Consider the following 19,084-nt stretch of genomic DNA (forward strand, 5'->3'; position numbering starts at 1 on the left):
GTCCAAGTAAAGGAGGCCAAGTACAGTTCATTGGAAGACGAGCTGCAGAGGGTTAAGAACCAGGCTGTACAGGATCTCGTAGCGGCGAGGGAGAGGGCCGACGAGAGGGAAAAGGCGGCCATCGAGGCGGCGGTGAAGAAGGTCGTGCAGGATACTGAGGAAAGGAAGGACAAAGAGTTCTTCAACCTCGGCCTGCAGGCCTATAAGGCGGGGTTCCTTTTCTGCGTTGAGCAGATAAAGGAGCGCCACCCCGATGTTCCCGTTGACGGGCTGGCCGTCCCAGAGGCACCTGAAGAGGACGAGGAGGAGGCGGACGAGCCGAACTTCCCCGATCCCATTGATTTGGATCGGGAAGTCGATCTGGCCGCCGAGGCCGCAGCCCAAACCACCGAGGCCGGGCAGACTGTATCTCCCAGTTTAGAGGCAGTCGCCGACGAGGTGGTTGACAGGGACGTCTGAGGGGCCGCTCTCCGGCTCTCACCTGTCTTTTCTCCTCTTCTTCTTTTTGTGTATACTGTACATGTAATGGCCTACGATGCTGAACAGATCTTTGTAAGCTAGCTCGGCAAAAAGAGCATTTCGGAATATAAATACAAATTTTTTGCTCAACTGTTTGCACGGCTGTTTTCTTTTTTGTGCTTACAAACACTTAGAGTTTTTTTTGAGGCGCCAAACGAGTTCGCCGTATCCTGTTCGGCTTGGTCTGTGTACGGCCAGACCGTGCAGGTATTTTGGCGTTTAGCGATTGCGCCATATCCTGTCCGGCTTGGTATGTGGACGGCTAGCCGGGCAGGTCTTTTAGATGGTCTTCACTAGGGCAGGTCCACGGTGGGAACTGATCTACACACCAAACTGGATGCGCCGGAGTGCACCATTGAGTCCTCTAAGTCTGCAAACACTTAGGTTGAAGGCTAAGTCTGCAAACACTTAGAGTTTTTTTTGAGGCGCCAAACGAGTTCGCCGTATCCTGTTCGGCTTGGTCTGTGTACGGCCAGACCGTGCAGGTATTTTGGCGTTTAGCGATTGCGCCATATCCTGTCCGGCTTGGTATGTGGACGGCTAGCCGGGCAGGTCTTTTAGATGGTCTTCACTAGGGCAGGTCCACGGTGGGAACTGATCTCCACACCAAACTGGACGCGCCGGAGTGCACCATCGAGTCCTCTAAGTCTGCAAACACTTAGGTTGAAGGCTAAGTCTGCAAACACTTAGAGTTTTTTTTTGAGGCGCCAAACGAGTTCGCCGTATCCTGTTCGGCTTGGTCTGTGTACGGCCAGACCGTGCAGGTATTTTGGCGTTTAGCGATTGCGCCATATCCTGTCCGGCTTGGTATGTGGACGGCTAGCCGGGCAGGTCTTTTAGATGGTCTTCACTAGGGCAGGTCCACGGTGGGAACTGATCTCCACACCAAACTGGACGCGCCGGAGTGCACCATTGAGTCCTCTAAGTCTGCAAACACTTAGGTTGAAGGCTAAGTCTGCAAACACTTAGAGTTGAAGGCTAGTGACTCAAGTAGAAGAACTCAGTTTAATCATAACTCCATTCTATTCTTTTTACAATGGTACAGACGCTATTTGCAGACTGTTAGAGGCGAGGAAAAAGACTATTGATAATATATCCGAAGGTTTCTGGCATTCCAGGCATGCGGCAGCAGCTGTTCGTCCAGTGTCTCTAGGCGGTAGCTTCCTGGGCGGATGACCCCTTTGATCCGGTACGGCCCTTCCCAAGTCTGGGAGAGTTTACCCACCCTTCTTGGTTGGGAAACGGCCGCTTTCCTCAAAACCAGGTCATCAGTTCGGAATTCCCTTGGCCGAATCTTCGAGTCATGGTATCTAGATATCTTCTGCTTGTATGCTGCTGCTTTGATCTGAGCGTCCTCTTGGCGTTCTTCGAGCAAGTCGAGGTTAACTCGGAGCCCGTCCCCGTTGAGCTGTTCATTGAAGCCCACGACTCTTGGGGAGGGCACCCCAATATCTACTGGAATCACAGCTTCTGTTCCGAAGGAGAGGCTGAAAGGTGATTCACCCGTTGCAGTACGCGGGGTGGTTCGATACGCCCAGAGCACATGGTACAGTTCATCAGCCCAGCGTCCGGTCTTATCATCAAGTCTCTTCTTTATTCCTTGTAGCAGAATCCTGTTCATCACTTCTGTTTGTCCATTCGTCTGCGGATGTGCCACTGAAGTAAATCTTTGCTCGATCTTAAGGTCCGAACAAAACCTTCTGAAGTTCTTCGAGTCGAACTGCTTGCCATTGTCTGTAATGAGAACTCGAGGAATCCCGAACCTGCACACCACTGACTTCCAAAAGAAGTTTTGGACGTTCTGCTCCGTGATCTTGGCCAGAGGTTCCGCTTCTACCCATTTAGTAAAGTAGTCAATGGCAACGACGACGAACTCGCGACCTCCCGAGGCCGGTGGAAAAGGACCCAAAATATCCATTCCCCAAGTAGCAAAAGGGAGAGGGCTGATGATAGGGGCCATTGGCACGGCGGGCTGGTGAACTGCGGGGGAGAACTTCTGGCATTTCTCGCACTTCTTCACAAGGCTCAGAGCATCCTGTCTTAATGTAGGCCAGAACAGGCCTCTTAGAAGGAGTTTGACGGCGAGGGCCTTGCCCCCAAGATGCTCTCCGCAAATCCCTTCATGGGTTTCTCACAGGGCATACAGGGCTTCACTTGGTCGGAGACATTTCAAATACGGAAGGGTGTATGATCTCTTGTACAGAATCTCACCGTCGAATGAAAACCTCGATGCCCGTTGCGCGACCTTACGAGCTTCTTTTTTCTCCGCGGGGAGCTCTCCACTGCGCAGATATCTAATGATCTGATCCATCCAGCACGGTTCATCTTCGATCTCGATCTCCATGATTGCGATGGGCTGATCATCAATACTGGACGTTTTCAGGAACTCCATACGAATTTCTCTGAGAGCGGTGTAGCCCGATGCCGCTAACTTTGAGAGCACGTCGACCTTGGTGTTCTCAGTCCGAGGAACTCTGATGACCTCGAAACTTTCGAACTCATTGGCCAAGCTACGCACTTTCTGTAGATACTTACTCATTCGCTCCTCTCGGGCCTCATATTCTCCTTGAATCTGACATACAACCAACTGCGAGTCGCAGTACGCCTTCAGTCTCTTAGCACGGACCTGAACGGCAAGGTTTATTCCAGCGATGAGCGCTTCATATTCTGCTTCATTATTTGACGCGCGGAAACCGAATCTCAGAGCATAATTCAGGACGAAATTATTTGGTCCTGTGAGTACTAGTCCGGCACCGCTGTTACTTCTGTTTGAAGACCCGTCAACGTATACTTCCCATTGGGAATCTTTAGGACACGGAGAGGGGCTGACTTGATGGGGTGCATCCTCAGGCCCGGGAAGCGGAGTCGCTTCAGCTTCAACCTGCTGCCTTTGAATGACCGGTTCTACTTCTAAAGGAGGTTCTGCTATGGACTCGGGGCCTGAATTCAACACCGTGCACTCAGCTATGAAATCCGCTAGAACCTGAGCTTTGATCGCTGGTCTGGGCTGATACTTGATGTCAAACTCGCTGAGCTCAACAGCCCACTTTACAAGTCGACCTGAAGTGTCTGGCCGGTGGAGGATCTGCCTGAGGGGCTGCCCTGTCAGGACCTTGATCGTATGCGCCTGGAAGTATGGCCTCAACTTTCTGGCCGCCATGATAAGGGCGTATACGAGCTTCTCAGCTAGCTGATATCTGGTTTCCGCATCATGAAGAACCTTACTGACATAGTAGATCGGTCTCTGCTGGTGGGATTCCTCTCTGATCAGTACTGCTGCAACTGCCAAAGGTCCCGCCGAGAGATACAGAATCAGTTCCTCTCCCGGCTCTGGCTTGGACAGCAACGGTGGGGAGGACAAATACTGCTTCAGCTCTTCAAACGCTGCTTCACATTCCGAAGTCCATGGCGCGGTCTTCAAACCCTTTACTGCGTTGAAGAACGGAAGACATCTTTCTGCGGACTTAGAGATGAACCGCCCCAGGGAGGCCACTAACCCAGTCAGTCGCTGAACTTCTCTGATTGTTTTTGGCGGAGTCAAATCTATTACTGCTTTGATCTTCTCCGGATTTGCTTCTATCCCTCTCTGGCTCACCATGAAGCCCAGGAACTTGCCTGCTCCGACACCAAACGTACACTTGGTCGGATTGAGCTTCATATTGTACCGCCTTAAGACTTGGAATGCCTCTTTTAGGTCGGAAACATGATTGCAGGCAACTCTGCTCTTGACCAACATATCGTCCACATATACTTCCATGTTGCGGCCTATCTGCTCCCTGAACAGCCTGTTGACGAGTCGCTGGTAGGTGGCCCCCGCATTCTTCAACCCAAAAGGCATAACACGATAGCAATAGGTCCCCTGATCGGTTACAAACGATGTCTTCGGTATGTCGGGCTCATGCATTCTGATCTGATTATACCCTGAGAAGGCGTCCATAAAACTTAGGAGCTCATGACCCGCGGTAGCATCGATGAGCTGGTCGATCTTTGGGAGCGGGTAGCTGTCCTTTGGGCAAGCCTTATTCAAGTCGGAAAAATCTATGCAGGTCCTCCACTTCCCATTGGACTTCTTCACTATCACCACATTCGCGAGCCAGTCCGGATACTGGATCTCGCGGATGAACTCGGCTTTCAGAAGCCTTTCCACCTCTTCTCTAATCGCCCTTCGCCTCTCCGGTGCAAAGTGCCTCCTTTTCTGTTTTACGGGCTTGCAGGTCTGGTCAACACCAAGCGCGTGGGTGCTGATTGCAGGGTCGATGCCGGGCATGTCTGAAGGAGCCCAGGCAAAGACATCTGCATTAGCTCTGAGAAACTGAGCAAGATCCTGGTGCGTGGCCTCTGGCAGGGCAGAGCCGATCTGGACGACCTTCTGGCCGTCATCGCTGTCCAGCGGGATAGATACGAGGTCCTCGACTGACTCGTTTACTGCGATCTGGGCTTCATCCCTTAGGTCAAATAGCTCGATCGGCAGAGACTCGGACGCATTTTTCCCTTGAGCGCCGCTGCATAGCACTGCCTTGACTGGGGCTGATCCCCTCTGACTTCCCCTATACCTCCAGGTGTGGCAAATTTCATTTTCTGATGATAGGCTGAGGGAACGGCTCGGAGGAGATTTTGACCAGGGCGGCCCAGAATGGCATTATAGGCGGACTTGGCTTTTACCACCAAGAAATTCACCATGGCGAAGGACTGGCTGGGTGACTCTCCTATAAGGACTGGAAGCTCGATCTGCCCTTCAACTTTCACCACTTCTCCAGAGAATCCGAACAGATCCGAGTTGGCCGGTTTCAGTCGGTCAGCTCCAATCAGCATCCGCTCAAAGGCGTGGTAGTAGAGGATGTCTGCGGAGCTCTCGTTGTCGACCAAGATCTTTTTCATCTCCCAGTTGGCCACCATCATGGTGATGACCAGGGCATCATCATGCGGAAGGATCAGGCCGTCCAGATCTGCATCTGAAAAAGATATCTCGTTCTCCGCCCTCGCCTTCTTGCTGCAGGTATGGACGGCGTTGATCTGCCTGGCATAAGCTCGGCGAGCTGATGAAGAGGTTCCTCCTGCAGTTGGTCCACCTGAAATGGTACCAATTACACCATGAGATTGCGGTTGAGGTACCTGAGGAGGAGGACTAGGCGGTGCAGGAGCCCGGATGCGATCGGTCAGAGGTTGTGCGCTCTGAAGGCTTCTTGCTCTGGTCTTCGACTTGTCCTTGGTTTCTTTTTTGTTGTCATCTTTTTTCAAGTACCTTCCCAGATACCCTCGACTGATCAACTGCTCGATTTCCTCCTTCAAATGCAGGCATGCGTTGGTGTCGTGGCCGTGAGATTTGTGGAACCTGCAGTACTGAGACATATTTCTTTTCCCGGATGAGGTCTGCTTCTCCGGCCATCGAATGAAGTCTTCTTCGCGGATGGCCGCCAGGATCTGTGCTCTGGATGCACTCAGCCGCGTGTAGTGCTCTCTCGGTTGGGGGCTTCCACCCTTTCGGGAAGGGCTTCTCTCCCTCTTCTGCGACTTGTCATCCCTACGTTGTTTGGTAGGGTTCTTCTCCTCGGGCCTTCTTCTGTTGACAGAGTCCAGGGCGGAAAGAGTTTCCTCCACAGAGATATACTCTTCCGCCCCGGCCATCAGGTCCGCGAGGGACTGCGGATTGCGCCGGGCCACTGCTCGCCTGAACTCAATCGACCGGGTGCCGGCCAGAAGGGCGTTCGTGGCCGCGGAGGGGTCCATGTGAGGAACCTGGAGGGCTTCCCTATTGAAACAACGAACGAACGCCTTCAAGGCCTCGTCGTCTCCCTGCCTGAGGGCCATCAGTGAGGCCGTCGTCTTCTTGGGTCTTCGGCTACTCATGAAGTGACGGGCCAGGTCATCTCCGAAATCACCAAAATTGTCCACGGACCTAGGTTTTAGTCGCGAGTACCAGTCCCTCGCGGCTCCAGTTAATGTAGTGGGAAATGCCCTGCAAAGGAATCCATCCGACACCCCGTGGAGGAGCATTGTAGTCTTAAAGGTCTCCAGGTGATCCACGGGGTCGGTGGTCCCGTCATACTGCGGCATCTGTGGCATCTTCCAGCCCACGGGGGCTGCAGCACTGAGCACTCTGTCCGTAAATGGAGGAGCACTAGTAAATTGACGAGATGCAGGCCGGCCCTGGTCTCTGGTGAGTTCCTCGATTCGGTGGTCCATCTCCTGGATCCTTAGCAACATCGGATCCTCTCTCTCTGCCCGGTGAACAGACCTCTCTTTTCTAAGCGGCGGGCTCACAGCGGAACCGGAATAGCTCGTCGGACTCTTTCTCCGGTGCCGCGATCCCTCTCCGTGCGCAGGGTCTCTTCTATTGTCATGTTTCTGCACGGAGGGAGATCGTGACCGGCGATGAACTTGAGGCTCGGGACGCACATGCTTGTCGCGGCAGACGTGATCTCGTTGCGTGGAGTGACGAGTCTGTTCCCGGGGCGGGGGCGTGTTCTCTCTTCGGGAGCTTCCTCTCCTCTGAGCGGGTTGTGAGGCTTCAGCTGGGTGTGGATGGAGTGCGGGGCCTGTAGTTCTGAACTGCGCGATCACAGCAGCCATTTCTTGAAAGAGGGCCCGCATCTCCCTTGGGGTCGGGGCTAGGTCTGAATGGTCCGAACGCGTCGGGCTCCGCTCTCCTTTTGCCCCCACCTCTACCTGTGACGCCAGTCGCTCACTTCTTCCTTCTCGAGGGGCTGTAGCTCGAGTCGTCCGGGAGGTTGGAACATGCTTTCCGCTCTTCCCTACCATTGCTTATGTGAGGTTCCGAACAGCTTTTTGTTGCGGGGTCCCACGGATGACGCCAAATCTGTTAGGTCTAAAATTGGTAACAGGTTATGGTAGGGCCAAAACTGAAGAGCTGGTGGAGCCCTGAGCTACACAAGGGCACAGAAGGACTGAAGGAGTCCTGCGCTGCGCATAGGCACAGAAGGACTGAAGAATCCTGCGCTGCACAGAGGCACAGACAAGAAAACGAAGGGTCAGAAGACCAACCCGGAGTGGTGCTCCGGACGGGCGCTTCGACACTCAAGTCAGTATGAGCAGGAGTGCAGAGCAATGTCAGAGCAGAAATCAGCTCTCAGATCCCCCCTTACCTTAGCAAAAATGAAGGGATTTATAGTGGTTTTGAGCCACCTGTCTAGGACAGGTGGTAACCTCTGTATGGACCAGGTGGTCACCTCTGTATGGACCTCAGGACAGGTGGTCTCATATCAGGAGGGACAGGTGTGGGCTTTGCAGTGGTCCCTGTGAGGGCCACGTGTCAGCAACCGATTGGTTGCATATTTTGGACCCCATCACCAACCACCGTAAAATGCATAGTAACATCGTTCTTCTGTAAAAACTTATACGGAGACAAATCATGCAACCCTCACCTGAATCATTCTCTTCAAATTCCTTAATCAAAGATCTCCCTCTCCACTCCATCCAGGCCCGATCAATATCTTCTTCTCCATCCAACCCTTTGTTACACTCCCAAGTCTTTAAATTCTCTATCTCGATAGAGATTATTAACACACTAGGCCTTGTACTCATGGCTCCAATTGTTGCATCGTGGGTGTAACCAGAAATCTTTCGCTCAGATCATCTTTCTTCTCTCTACTGATATCTAAACAAGAAATCAAATCTGAAATAAATTCTTCTGATTTCTCAGGAGAAAGCACCGACCCAAAATAAGTGGTTGAAGAATATGCATCTACAGGATTATCTCGATGATGATAGATGACCGTGGTAAATCCTTGGTCTGTGTGAACCATTACTTTTACGTTCCTTTTCACTGTGAATTACAACCTGGAGCATCGAATCCAAACCTGTAGTCATTATTGATTTCTTTGGATGGTAACGAATGGTAGGGATTGCTTCATGGAAGGCCATGGATAACGGAAAGCTTACTTAATTGTTTACTGTGTGGGGATTGAAGGGGGTTTTGATTTTGTAGAGTTTTGTTTTTTTTCACTCTAACCCAATTTAAATAGAATACGATAGTTGTTTTAGCAAAACTAAGCTTTGGATGTCTGTGTTTGACTTGAGTCAGGAAATTCTGTTAGGAGGAAAATTCTGGGAAACCAACCTTGGATTGATCTGGACCGTCCACCTGGTGTTCTTATTTGGTAACTTGCTCCAGAAGAAAAATAAGTGTGACCCACTTGATCAATCATCGAAGCCATTCATTTGTGGGGCCCACGGTCTGAAATTCTCCCCTTATTGTAGGGTTATGATTGGCCAATGCTACAAATCTTCAATATATCTCACCCGTCCATTGTCTGGGTTAGCATATGATTCGATAGAAGGTGGGCCCATGCCGCCCATCAACTTAACGATCCAGATTGACCGAAGGTAGAATGCAGGTAGTATTCCTTGACCATCATAACCCTACAAGAATTTGATTTATTTTATTTAGAATTTGGTAATTAGATTTATTTTATTGAAGAAGTGCTAAAAAAAGAAGCTCTTTCCTCTAGCCACTTTTTCTGGTCCTCTTGGTGTGTGTGTGATTCTTCTGAGGCGGAAGTCAAAGCGGCCTATTTTGGGATCAGGCGGAAGTCAAAGCGGCCTATTTTGGGATCAAGAAGTTGAGTAGGAAAGTCTTGGACCATATTATTGTTAAAGGGGATTCATTGAATGCAGGTAGTATTCCTTGATCAATCATCGAAGCCATTTTCATTTGTGGGGCCCACGGTCTGAAATTCTCCCCTTATTGTAGGGTTATGATTGGCCAATGCTACAAATCTTCAATATATCTCACCCGTCCATTGTCTGGGTTAGCATATGATTCGATAGAAGGTGGGCCCATGCCGCCCATCAACTTAACGATCCAGATTGACCAAAGGTAGAATGCAGGTAGTATTCCTTGACCATCTGATTTGGGAAATTATATGGACAAGAATTTGATTTATTTTATTGAAGAAGTGCTAAAAAGAGAAGCTCTTTCCTCTAGCCACTTTTTGGGGCAAATTTGCCATGTCTTTAGATCGTATGAACAGTAGTCATACGATCGTAGCCGTTGGATCAATCAACTTCACTTCCATTTCTGGATATTCGCTGGCAGTCTGTTTATTTCCTCTAGGCTTTATAGCAACATAAACCAAACAGCTCCCACTCCCCTCAAGACTCAAGAGTCATATTCGAAGGGAAATGATATCTGCGCCAAAGGTAAACCTATCTTGCTCTTTCGTTCTCTCTCGAGGAGGAACACAATTCCTCTTTTCTATTCAAGATGCGGATAGAAATAAAGGATTCGATTAATCCATTAGCAAAAGGTTTGCAACAACCTCCACCAAAACATCATTTCCAGCAGCTCTCTCTCTCTCTCTCTCTCTCATTTTTTGTTTTCATTTTATGGAGAAGATCAAATGAGGGGTTTTCAATCGGTTCTAGTCAATTGGTTTTGCTGCTTAACGAGGGTTCCTCTGTTATATGAGTTTTATGGGTTTTCTTCAAACCGTAGCCTGCGAATCCTATTGTTGAATGGTTTCAGCTTTAGAAATGCATGTCAGTGTCAGTGTTCTAGTTTTTTGTAAACAGAGTAGTCCATGACCCAATTGTTTTAAACTCCCTGAATTAATCATTGTCTTGCCTGGGTCGATTTGGTTTAGATTCAAATATTTGTTGCGTCAACCATTAACTCATGTAGACTCCATTTTACATTGGGCAAGTTCTTGGCTGAGTTGGAAGCAATGCTTCTTCTTACAAATTCTTGCTTTATTTGATAACCATTTTCTTTTTTGAAAAAAAAAAAAAAACTTTTTTATGTGATATGCTCTTCCCAATAATTATCTTATTTTTACATTAGAGTGTCAAGCTTCCATCTGAACTAAAGTGTGCTGCTTTTAACTTGGTGGTGTACATTAAATTGTCTTTCTAGCATCCTATTATATTTAGTTTTTGTTCCATGTTCATTCGTTTGGCTCAGATATGTTACATACTCAAAAGAGGAAGAAGCAGTTTGATATATTCATTAAATACATGGTTTTTTTGTATTGGATGTTTGGTCCTCGAGGTAGGTATGTGATTCACTTTCCAGTGGTAGTGTAAACAAGCCACATCTCAGTCATAATCTTGTCACTATGTGATGTTTTTGTTTGTCCATGCAGAGCATGCTTTGGTACTACTAAGTATTGCCACACATGGTTGAGAAATATGGTATGTCCATATGATTAAACAATAGGAAATATGTGCATTTACTTGATGAATTCTACTTTTAGTAGGCTTGAAACATGTTCACTCTAATTTCATTTAGAACAATGTGTTTGTTGGTCCAGCCTTGCAGCAATCCAGATTGTTTATATTTGCATGACTTTGGTGCCTATGAAGATAGTTTCACTAAATATGAGATAATTTCAGCTTATACGAGGTATATCCATTTCTGCAATGCATGGACTTTCTTGCATTTCTTCCCTTACCCAAGCTGTAGATAGACTTTACCCACTGGTTCTGATTTCTGTTCCTGAATTGTTGATTGATTATCTCCTTGCAGTTGATGTTGGAATTTTTTCGAAGCTCTTAAGGTTGGAAACACAGACATTTAAGTACAGGATTACCCTTCTATTTGAGATTTTACTGGGCGATTATAGTATTGGGTGACAAAAATATGAAATTCAATACCAAAAACTTAAATTTTTGGGAGGAACTCAAAGTGGATAGGAGATTGGAAGTTGGTTTCTTTTCTCTTTTCTTTGCGATGGAAAAATTCCAGAATCTGATAAAGTGGCTTCCCATCTGTTTTCTTTTACCAAAATCACTTCGCAATGATGAAATTGTGTGTGTGAGAGAGGCAATGAAGAAATGGGGTTGTGGGGTTTGGTGATATCTACAGATATACAAGTGATGGGTCGTTGAAGCAAAGTATTACCGTCGCTAACGCCTTATGCTCAGATCTGATTCTGGCACATGTTAGTGTCTATTTACATTTCCAGAGTTGCACCATTCCTTTTACTCATCACACAAAAGAAGTATCCTACCCATTCTTTCTTTACATTTCATTGATATAGCATGAGTTCCATAATCCATAGTATAGCCCGTGTTTGATTTTTTTTTTTTTGGTGCATAGTTGTTTGTGGACCACTTGGGGTGTAATTTTTACCATATCAAATCCTGCTAGAATTTGAAAGATTTTGTTTCCTCAGCGAATAATAGGCTATTATGTTAGAAAGATTTTGTTTCCGGTTGAGGCACGTGCTAACTGATTTTTAAACTTCTTGCTCTTACTAATAAAATCTACTTCAGTTATACAGTTGACACACATTGAGTTTATCTGACAGGATAGTGGTGTTAATTGTGGATACAGTTTTAGTATACCAAGTGTTAATTTATTGTGCTGCTTGTAGGTCTTTGCAGCAGATCGATTAACCCAAAGACAAGGGAATAGAGAACCTTGCCCATTTTCACACCAAGATTGGCAAAGTAGGTACACAAGTAATGGAGCAGTGGCCATTTCTCTACCTATCTTTTTCTTCTGTTTCTCATCCTTCTTCTTCATGCAATTTAAGAATCTTGTTCTAGGACACTTTTGCCTTTTCTTTGGGAAGTATTTTCACATGGTAGTGGTGGATTTAGGAGATGAGAGTGTTCCTGTATGAACGTTTATTTATGTAACTACCATGCATCTGCAGCTTTTTCGACCATCTCAAGATTTTTCATGAGGAGGTAAGTTGGTGAATGGGACATTATTTCCAGGAAGTTAGTATAAGTTGATTTTTCGGCTCGAATTTATTCTTCTTCTTGCGGGGTTCTTTTCAATAAGATACTAGTAAGTTGATTTTTTCGGCTCTAATTCTCTTTCACCGCAACATTTGGAAGACAAGCATTTGAGTCACTTTGTCAAATTGAACCCATTCAGTGATCCATGGGACATCACCAAATTGAATCCTTCCAAAACAGAGGACCTGTTGCTTGTCTCTTCCTGCTTGGTCTCTTCCCACCTATCTCATTTCAGCCCTGGTTCTAAAAAATTATCGTAGTTCTTTCTGTAACCAAATACAGTTCACATAATGTCTCCTTTAAGTCACTTTGCTGTTCAATGCATGCAAGGATGGGTTTTTTAAATGCAAGTATGCATCCCGTAAGAAATTTACTGGTATATTTGCATTTTTTTCTCTTCATCTGGGCTGACCCACTTGATGTTTGTATGCTCTAGATCATCAACAAGAACACATGTGGAGTGCCCACTTGGTCTTGGTCCCATCCGATCAAGGTATTCTCACCTCAGAATCTTGTTTTACTTGATCTCTTGAAGCAGGAAGTGGCTCTTGGAGGTAATACATACGGTGGTCTTGTGTGCCTGAAAATTTGGGCGCATGTTCCTTTCCCTTCAAAAACTTGAAAATTTCTAGATCGACATATACTTTTTGCAGTGTGTTCTTATTCTTACCAATTTGTAATATTAAGTTGTACTGTACTCTTCTGACCCATTTTAATATAATGCATGGAGTATGTTTTGCATTATCCTTTTTATAATCTAGAATGGTGCGGCATGAAGCAAAAATATGATGCTTTACAAGTTCTGTACTTTTGCAGCTTACGCTGATTTTGCACCTTCTTGACTTCTTGTTTTGAAATTAGCACTGTTAACACTTATTGTACAGCAAAGAGAAGATAATCATTAACTGGTATTGGAGTGGCTCCTACTTGAGGGCCAACCCCATGGAAATGATTTTTGCTGCTGCATGGATGGGAAAATTATGTAATTCATCCTTTTAATGCGTTATTTCAGTTCAATTTATTTGAGAAACTTTGGCTACATCTACAAGGGCATCTATGTCTGTGCTCAGTCCCACATGTATCATTTTGGATATCTTTTCTGAAACATAAGTAATGTGAAAAGATTTTGTATCTATGGAGACCAATCTTATGATCCAAATCTTGACATTGGTTATGTGAAATTTTTTGTATCTATGGGTTTTGTTAAAGATTTTTCTTTTGGTTATTGAGTCAACAATTTTGATCTTGTATCCAAGTTGTAATTTTCACTCTTTCTATTATTTTTCTTTTGTTTTTGCATAGAGAAGGAAACAGAAAGGGGCCCAACATATAGTTTTGAGCAAGAAAGACCAAAGACACCGGATCCTAAGGTGAATAAATAAGCTGCCTTTTAATCTCTTTTTTTTTTTTTTCATACATGCTCTATTGTGTTTGAGTATGTTTGGTAGGAAAATGGATTTAAACATTCACTCTCCTCAATCGGAGTAGGTGATCCGTTTCATAGGTTATTTGGGATGCATTTATTTATATGATGATGGATCATATGAATAATGCTTCCTGACTTGCTTGTCATGAAGCCCATTTTCTGTCCCTTCTCTTTAAATATGATGTTGGATAATACACATGATTCCATCAAAGTGGTGTTTCAATGTGCTTCACCTCTCCTAATTCCCCTAGAGGCACGATGACTTGCATAAAGTTTAACATAATTGGGCTGGGCTCCAAGGGAGAGCTAGTAGAGGAAAATTTCTCTCAAGCTCTTTCAGAAATGCCATTTTTGTATCTGTTCTGCAACTAATCAATTTGTTTGGAGGAACAACTTGCAACATCATACTAAGTTGACATGCGTCCATCAAAGTTACAGTCTTTATGTAATTTGTATGCACATGATTCAATCAAACCATATATATTGCTCGTTGATATGTGATGGATTTTAATATTTTTAATCTAAATTTCTGTCTATCATGGTTTGAGTGATGAATTTATTGTTCTTCAGTATGGTTTGATTTATGGAGTGGTAATTTAAAGGACTGTTTCTTTTGACGTAAAATTTCGCTAGGGCTTTGATTCTTTTGATTGATGAATGTATTTAATTTATACATGAATGTATTTAATTTATACATTATTTGTGGTTGCAGGTTAAATTGTTAAATAGTAAATGATGATGAGGTTCGAGGAGACGACGAAGAAGAGGTGGTGAAGATGGTGCTATGGAAATCGTGAAATGATGAAAATCTTGAACAATGTATTTTTTTAATGGCTCAATGTAGTTTAATGTAGTTTTTGTCAGGAACAATTTCGAGATATTTGTTATTAACATTTTCTTGTAATTTTAAAGATATTCAATTAAAATAGTTAATTTTTTATATATTTGTATCTGATGTGGTGGAAAATGAATGTCACAATTGTGAAATTTTAATGTAAAGATATCACATATATTGTGTGAGGAATGTATAGGTACAATAGGTCACATAGAATTACTATTTAATGGATTGAAAAATAGAAAAAAGGCTATCCATACGGCTATTTTTTTTGAAATTTTGTAGGGAAAAGCACATTTTACCTACGGAGTATTTTTAAATTTTGTAGGGAAAAGGTTATTCCTACGCCTTTTTTTTTTTAATTCCGTAGGGAAAAACACATATTCCTACTGATTATTTTGAAATTCTGTAGGGAAAAGGCTATACCTACAGATTTATTTCTGAAATTCCATAAGAAAAAGTATATTTTCCCTATGGATTATTTGGAAATTCCGTAGGGAAAGGTGGCCTATCCCTACGAACAAACCGTAGGGAAAAGTACACTTTCCCTATGATATTTATTAAATTCTGTAGGGAAAGCCCAGTGAAAGGTAGCCTATCCCTATTGAACTTAAAATCTGTAGGAAAAGGGCTTTCATTACGCCCACCTAGTCTATGGAAGTTGTGCACACTGAAATTCAACTTAACTCAACAAAGCCTTTGTCCCAAACTAGCGGGGTCGACTAAATGAATTCTTTAGAAAAATTTCATGAAGAAGGTGAAAGGAATCTACCCGGCTCTAATCCTGGCTCTAGTTGGGTTTTTCTACGTGGATCATTTTCTTCCATTCTATCCTATCCTAGGTCATGTTCTCTGTTATGTTCCTAGCTATCAAGTTATGCACACTGAAATCCGTTGGGAAAAACCTTTACGTACATATTTTGGTGCTTTTCCCTATAGATTTGTTCATAGGGAAAACCCACTTTTGTTGTAGTTAAAATTGCAGTCACAGCTGCTGCGGTGTCAATGTATTTATCATATTGATGGATGGGAGGATCAACTTCATGATGGAAGAGAAGTAGCACTCTTGATTACGGGATGTGTTTGGTTGCACAAAAGCTGGGACGGCTTAGGGGTTTAGCTTGGCCTTTGTGATGTAGGGAAGCATCGAACAACAACACTACGATAAATGATCAACACAAGAAACAGCTAAAATAACTCGTGGGGGTTTGAAAGCCCATGCCATGGTTTGGAGAAAAACTCCATTATAATACGTGAAAGGAGCCAAGCTCCTTCACCCACTTGATTGAACTTCACGAAAGATATTCCAAAAATCTTCTTTATTAAAATCTAAATCTTTCATCCTCATATCATTACATTATATAGACGCCAAAACTCAAAAATAGAAACCCTAAATACTGCTTACTTAAACAATTAGTCTTAATCTTTCATATAAAGTAACACAAGTAGAAGGTAGAAACCTTACTAAATCCTAAATAGAAATCATGTAATAATCATGCATCCTATCCGTAAATCGCCCATAACTTTGCCAAATCACATCCAAATCGCATGATCTTGAGCTCGTTAGATAGCTAATTGAAAAACCTTTCTAAAGATACCATTAATACATATTACTGTTTTCTTCTTCTTACCATCCATTGAGGCCCTATTGTCATGACCAGATCCCACTATGTAAATTTTGTCCAGTTATGGGTCTCCTACCCTCCCTGATTTTGTTCGCCTGCACAACATCACTACGGTGCCCAACTCACCTCCCATGGCCCCAACTCTTGGAGATGCGGAAAACACGTCCACAGAGGGAGATGGAGAATCCACATATGTAGCCTAGAAATCTTTTCTCTCTTTCCAATGTGGGATTTTACATTCCAACCCCCTTAGGGCCAGTTCCTCGCTGGTACCCCCTTGGGGTCCGGCATACTCGGTATCACGCCTTACTGTGGATGTCCGGCTTTGATGCCATTACGTCACAAACCCACCCTATTGTGAAACTATTATCTGGTTCTAGGTCTCCCACCCTCCTCGATTTGCTTTTCTAGCAGCACCATGCCTAACCCACCCTGCAAGGCCCTCCCCTTAGAGATGTTGAAAATGCATCTTCACAGGGACGGAGAATCCACATACATAACCCAGAAATCTTTTCTCCTCTTTTGATGTGGGATCTTACACTATTCATTTTGGATTTTGAGAATTGATTTTGAGTCCAAAACTGATGATTTGAATCAAATTTAAGTGTACAAAAGGAGAGAAAAATTATTACTTCAAGGCATGTTTGGATGTAGGTATTTTTTTCCAAAATAAAAAACTTCCTTACAAAAAAGGAGTTTTCCATAGTTTGATTAACACTGTAAATCTAGAATTTTTTATTCTTAAAATAACCTTTATAGAAAAAGCAAGGAAAGAAAAAATCCCAATAAGACCTACAATTTTAGTCTTCAAGAAAACTAAAGTTCACATTTATCTGTTTTAGATTTCCAATGGGATTTTGCGCATTTCTGTTTCATCTCTACTTCCTTTATCTACAACGGCCATGCTTCTCTTCTCTCTCTGCAATCCCTTTTTTGAGTGCTTCTCTTTTCAGAAACCTTGAATCCAAGTCCACAATACATGGCCTTGCCGCAAAAAATGGAAGCTTCCGAGTGAGTAATACCTCTGTTTTTGCTGGGATTGTTCGTAAGTTGTTATACTCTTCCGGTTTCTGAACGGAGCAGTCCATTCATCAGCTTTCTTCATAAAATGTTTATGATTTTCCCTGTTTTTGCACCTTTCTTGCTTTCCTTTCCCCTTCATTGAGAAAGTCCATATGATTTGCCCTCTTCAAGATATAAGGGAGGTGTCAGAAAATTGCAGTCACAGCTGGTGCAGGTGTCAATGTATTTGTCATCTTGATGGATGGGAGTATCGGCTTCACGATGGAAGAGGAGTAGCGCTCTTGATTACTGGATGTGTTTGATTGCGCAAAAGCTGGGATGGGTTAGGGGTTTTGCTTGGCCTTTGTGTGCAGGGAAGCATCGAACAACAACACTAAGCAAATCCAATGCTTGTCTCCTCCATGTTGGCAACTAATCCCACTACTCTCTGAGTCTATGCCGCACAACCAAATAGACTTGAGAGAGCCATGGTATTGGGATTTGTTTTCTGTTTCCTTCGGTCAATTTTTTTTGTAAGATGGGCGCAAAGAGGAATCTGCCATTGATCATAAACATATGAAATGTAGAGAGAAATTACCCAACACACCATGTCAAGCAACGGGTCATCTTCATGAAGAATCTAAGTATGGAAATGGAGAAAATCTAAAAAAAGAAAATGAGTCTTCTTGATGTGAACCAAATGGTAGAAAATGAAAATCTAGAAAAACAACCCATTAAAAAGTTTCCCAGGAAAATTATATTTTTCATAGTTTTCTTTTCCCTTGATCTACACATTCCCTTCAGAGCATATCCCTTTATCACCAAACAGGCTTTGTATCTTTCAAAAATAGAGTCTTAGTCCTTTAACTGGTAGATGTTAGGTTTGGGGTATGAAAATAAGTTCAGATAGTGCAAAGTAAATTAATTTTTTTACCGAATCCATCAACCATCCTTTCTTTTTCTTGCTCCTACTTGACCGGATATGGTGTTCTATTCTCTCGTGATTTCTTAGTAGGTAAAAACCTTTCAAAGAACTTCACAAAGAATTTGAATGGATAAAAAAAATTTAGTTCAGCGAGGGTCAACTCGAGGTTTCCATGAGGATTTCTTTCGTTAGCAATGTATGCAACATGTGATAAAATTAAGAGAATTTCTATTAATCTTGGATAAATTACAAAGATTTGGTCAGTGCTTATATAGAGTATCTACATGATAAACATAGATTAAAATCTAGACCAATGCCTAAGCTCTCTCTATAGTTAACATTATTAATGAGACCATCACGTCTTTTTTTGGCTCTGCAGTAAGACTTACGATAAATTGGGCGGAATCGACTCCTTGGTTATAGTTAACATTATTAATGAGACCAATGCCCATGCTCTCTCTATACACATTCAAATCAAGTTTGCTATGAACTAATTCATTCATCGGAAGACCACTTACACTTGGAAAGAAGAAACTGCTTCTATTGGTTTTCTCTCCAAAGAAGATTGTCCCTTCAAGGGGGTCGCTATCTCCCTTCTTATGACCTCTGATTTTTTTTTTCTTTCTGTATTGGTATGGTGTTTTGAGGGCTGTGATTTTCTTTTCCTCCTCTTTTAATAAATCTGGTTCCACCTAGCCCCAACTTATCTACCAAAAAAAGAGTACTTAATGAAATAAGAAGTGTCACTATCAAATGATAAGTATTGTTATGGTTGATAATAAGCACTGAATCATGCCTGACATGGTGCAACATGAATGGTCATCAAATATAGCTGATGTGGTTCACCTCTCTTTGGTATACGGGGAGGAGGAAATCAGGTTGGATAAGTCCAAAAGGAAAAAGACACCACGTCTCTCTTTTAAGCAATTGATAAGTCAATAAATGAAAAAATCCTCCACCTTTATTTTCTTAAGTAGTCTAGTCCTTATGAGAATATGATCATATATAGGAGTAGTAGCTTTGAAAACTAGTATCAATTATAGTGC

General features: G+C 43.7%; 1 long non-coding RNA gene across 6 annotated transcripts; it reads left to right on the forward strand.

Moving 5' to 3' along the window:
• The first annotated feature begins 9,426 nt into the window (after positions 1 to 9,426).
• Positions 9,427 to 14,593, forward strand: LOC143860025 (uncharacterized). Of its 6 annotated transcripts, none has more exons than XR_013239544.1 (9): positions 9,427 to 9,678; positions 10,620 to 10,668; positions 10,788 to 10,879; positions 11,003 to 11,417; positions 11,853 to 11,928; positions 12,138 to 12,171; positions 12,662 to 12,718; positions 13,528 to 13,595; positions 14,364 to 14,593. It is a non-coding gene; the product is annotated as an uncharacterized LOC143860025 (long non-coding RNA). The 6 variants fall into 6 exon arrangements; XR_013239542.1 differs by having other exon boundaries at positions 9,633 to 9,785; XR_013239545.1 differs by having other exon boundaries at positions 9,622 to 10,668; positions 11,003 to 11,477.
• Positions 14,594 to 19,084: the final 4,491 nt, after the last annotated feature.

The sequence above is a fragment of the Tasmannia lanceolata genome, unplaced genomic scaffold (assembly GCF_043159265.1).
Source record: "Tasmannia lanceolata isolate RefF3 unplaced genomic scaffold, GAP_Taslan_0.1 ptg000037l, whole genome shotgun sequence".
Classification (NCBI taxonomy): domain Eukaryota; kingdom Viridiplantae; phylum Streptophyta; class Magnoliopsida; order Canellales; family Winteraceae; genus Tasmannia; species Tasmannia lanceolata.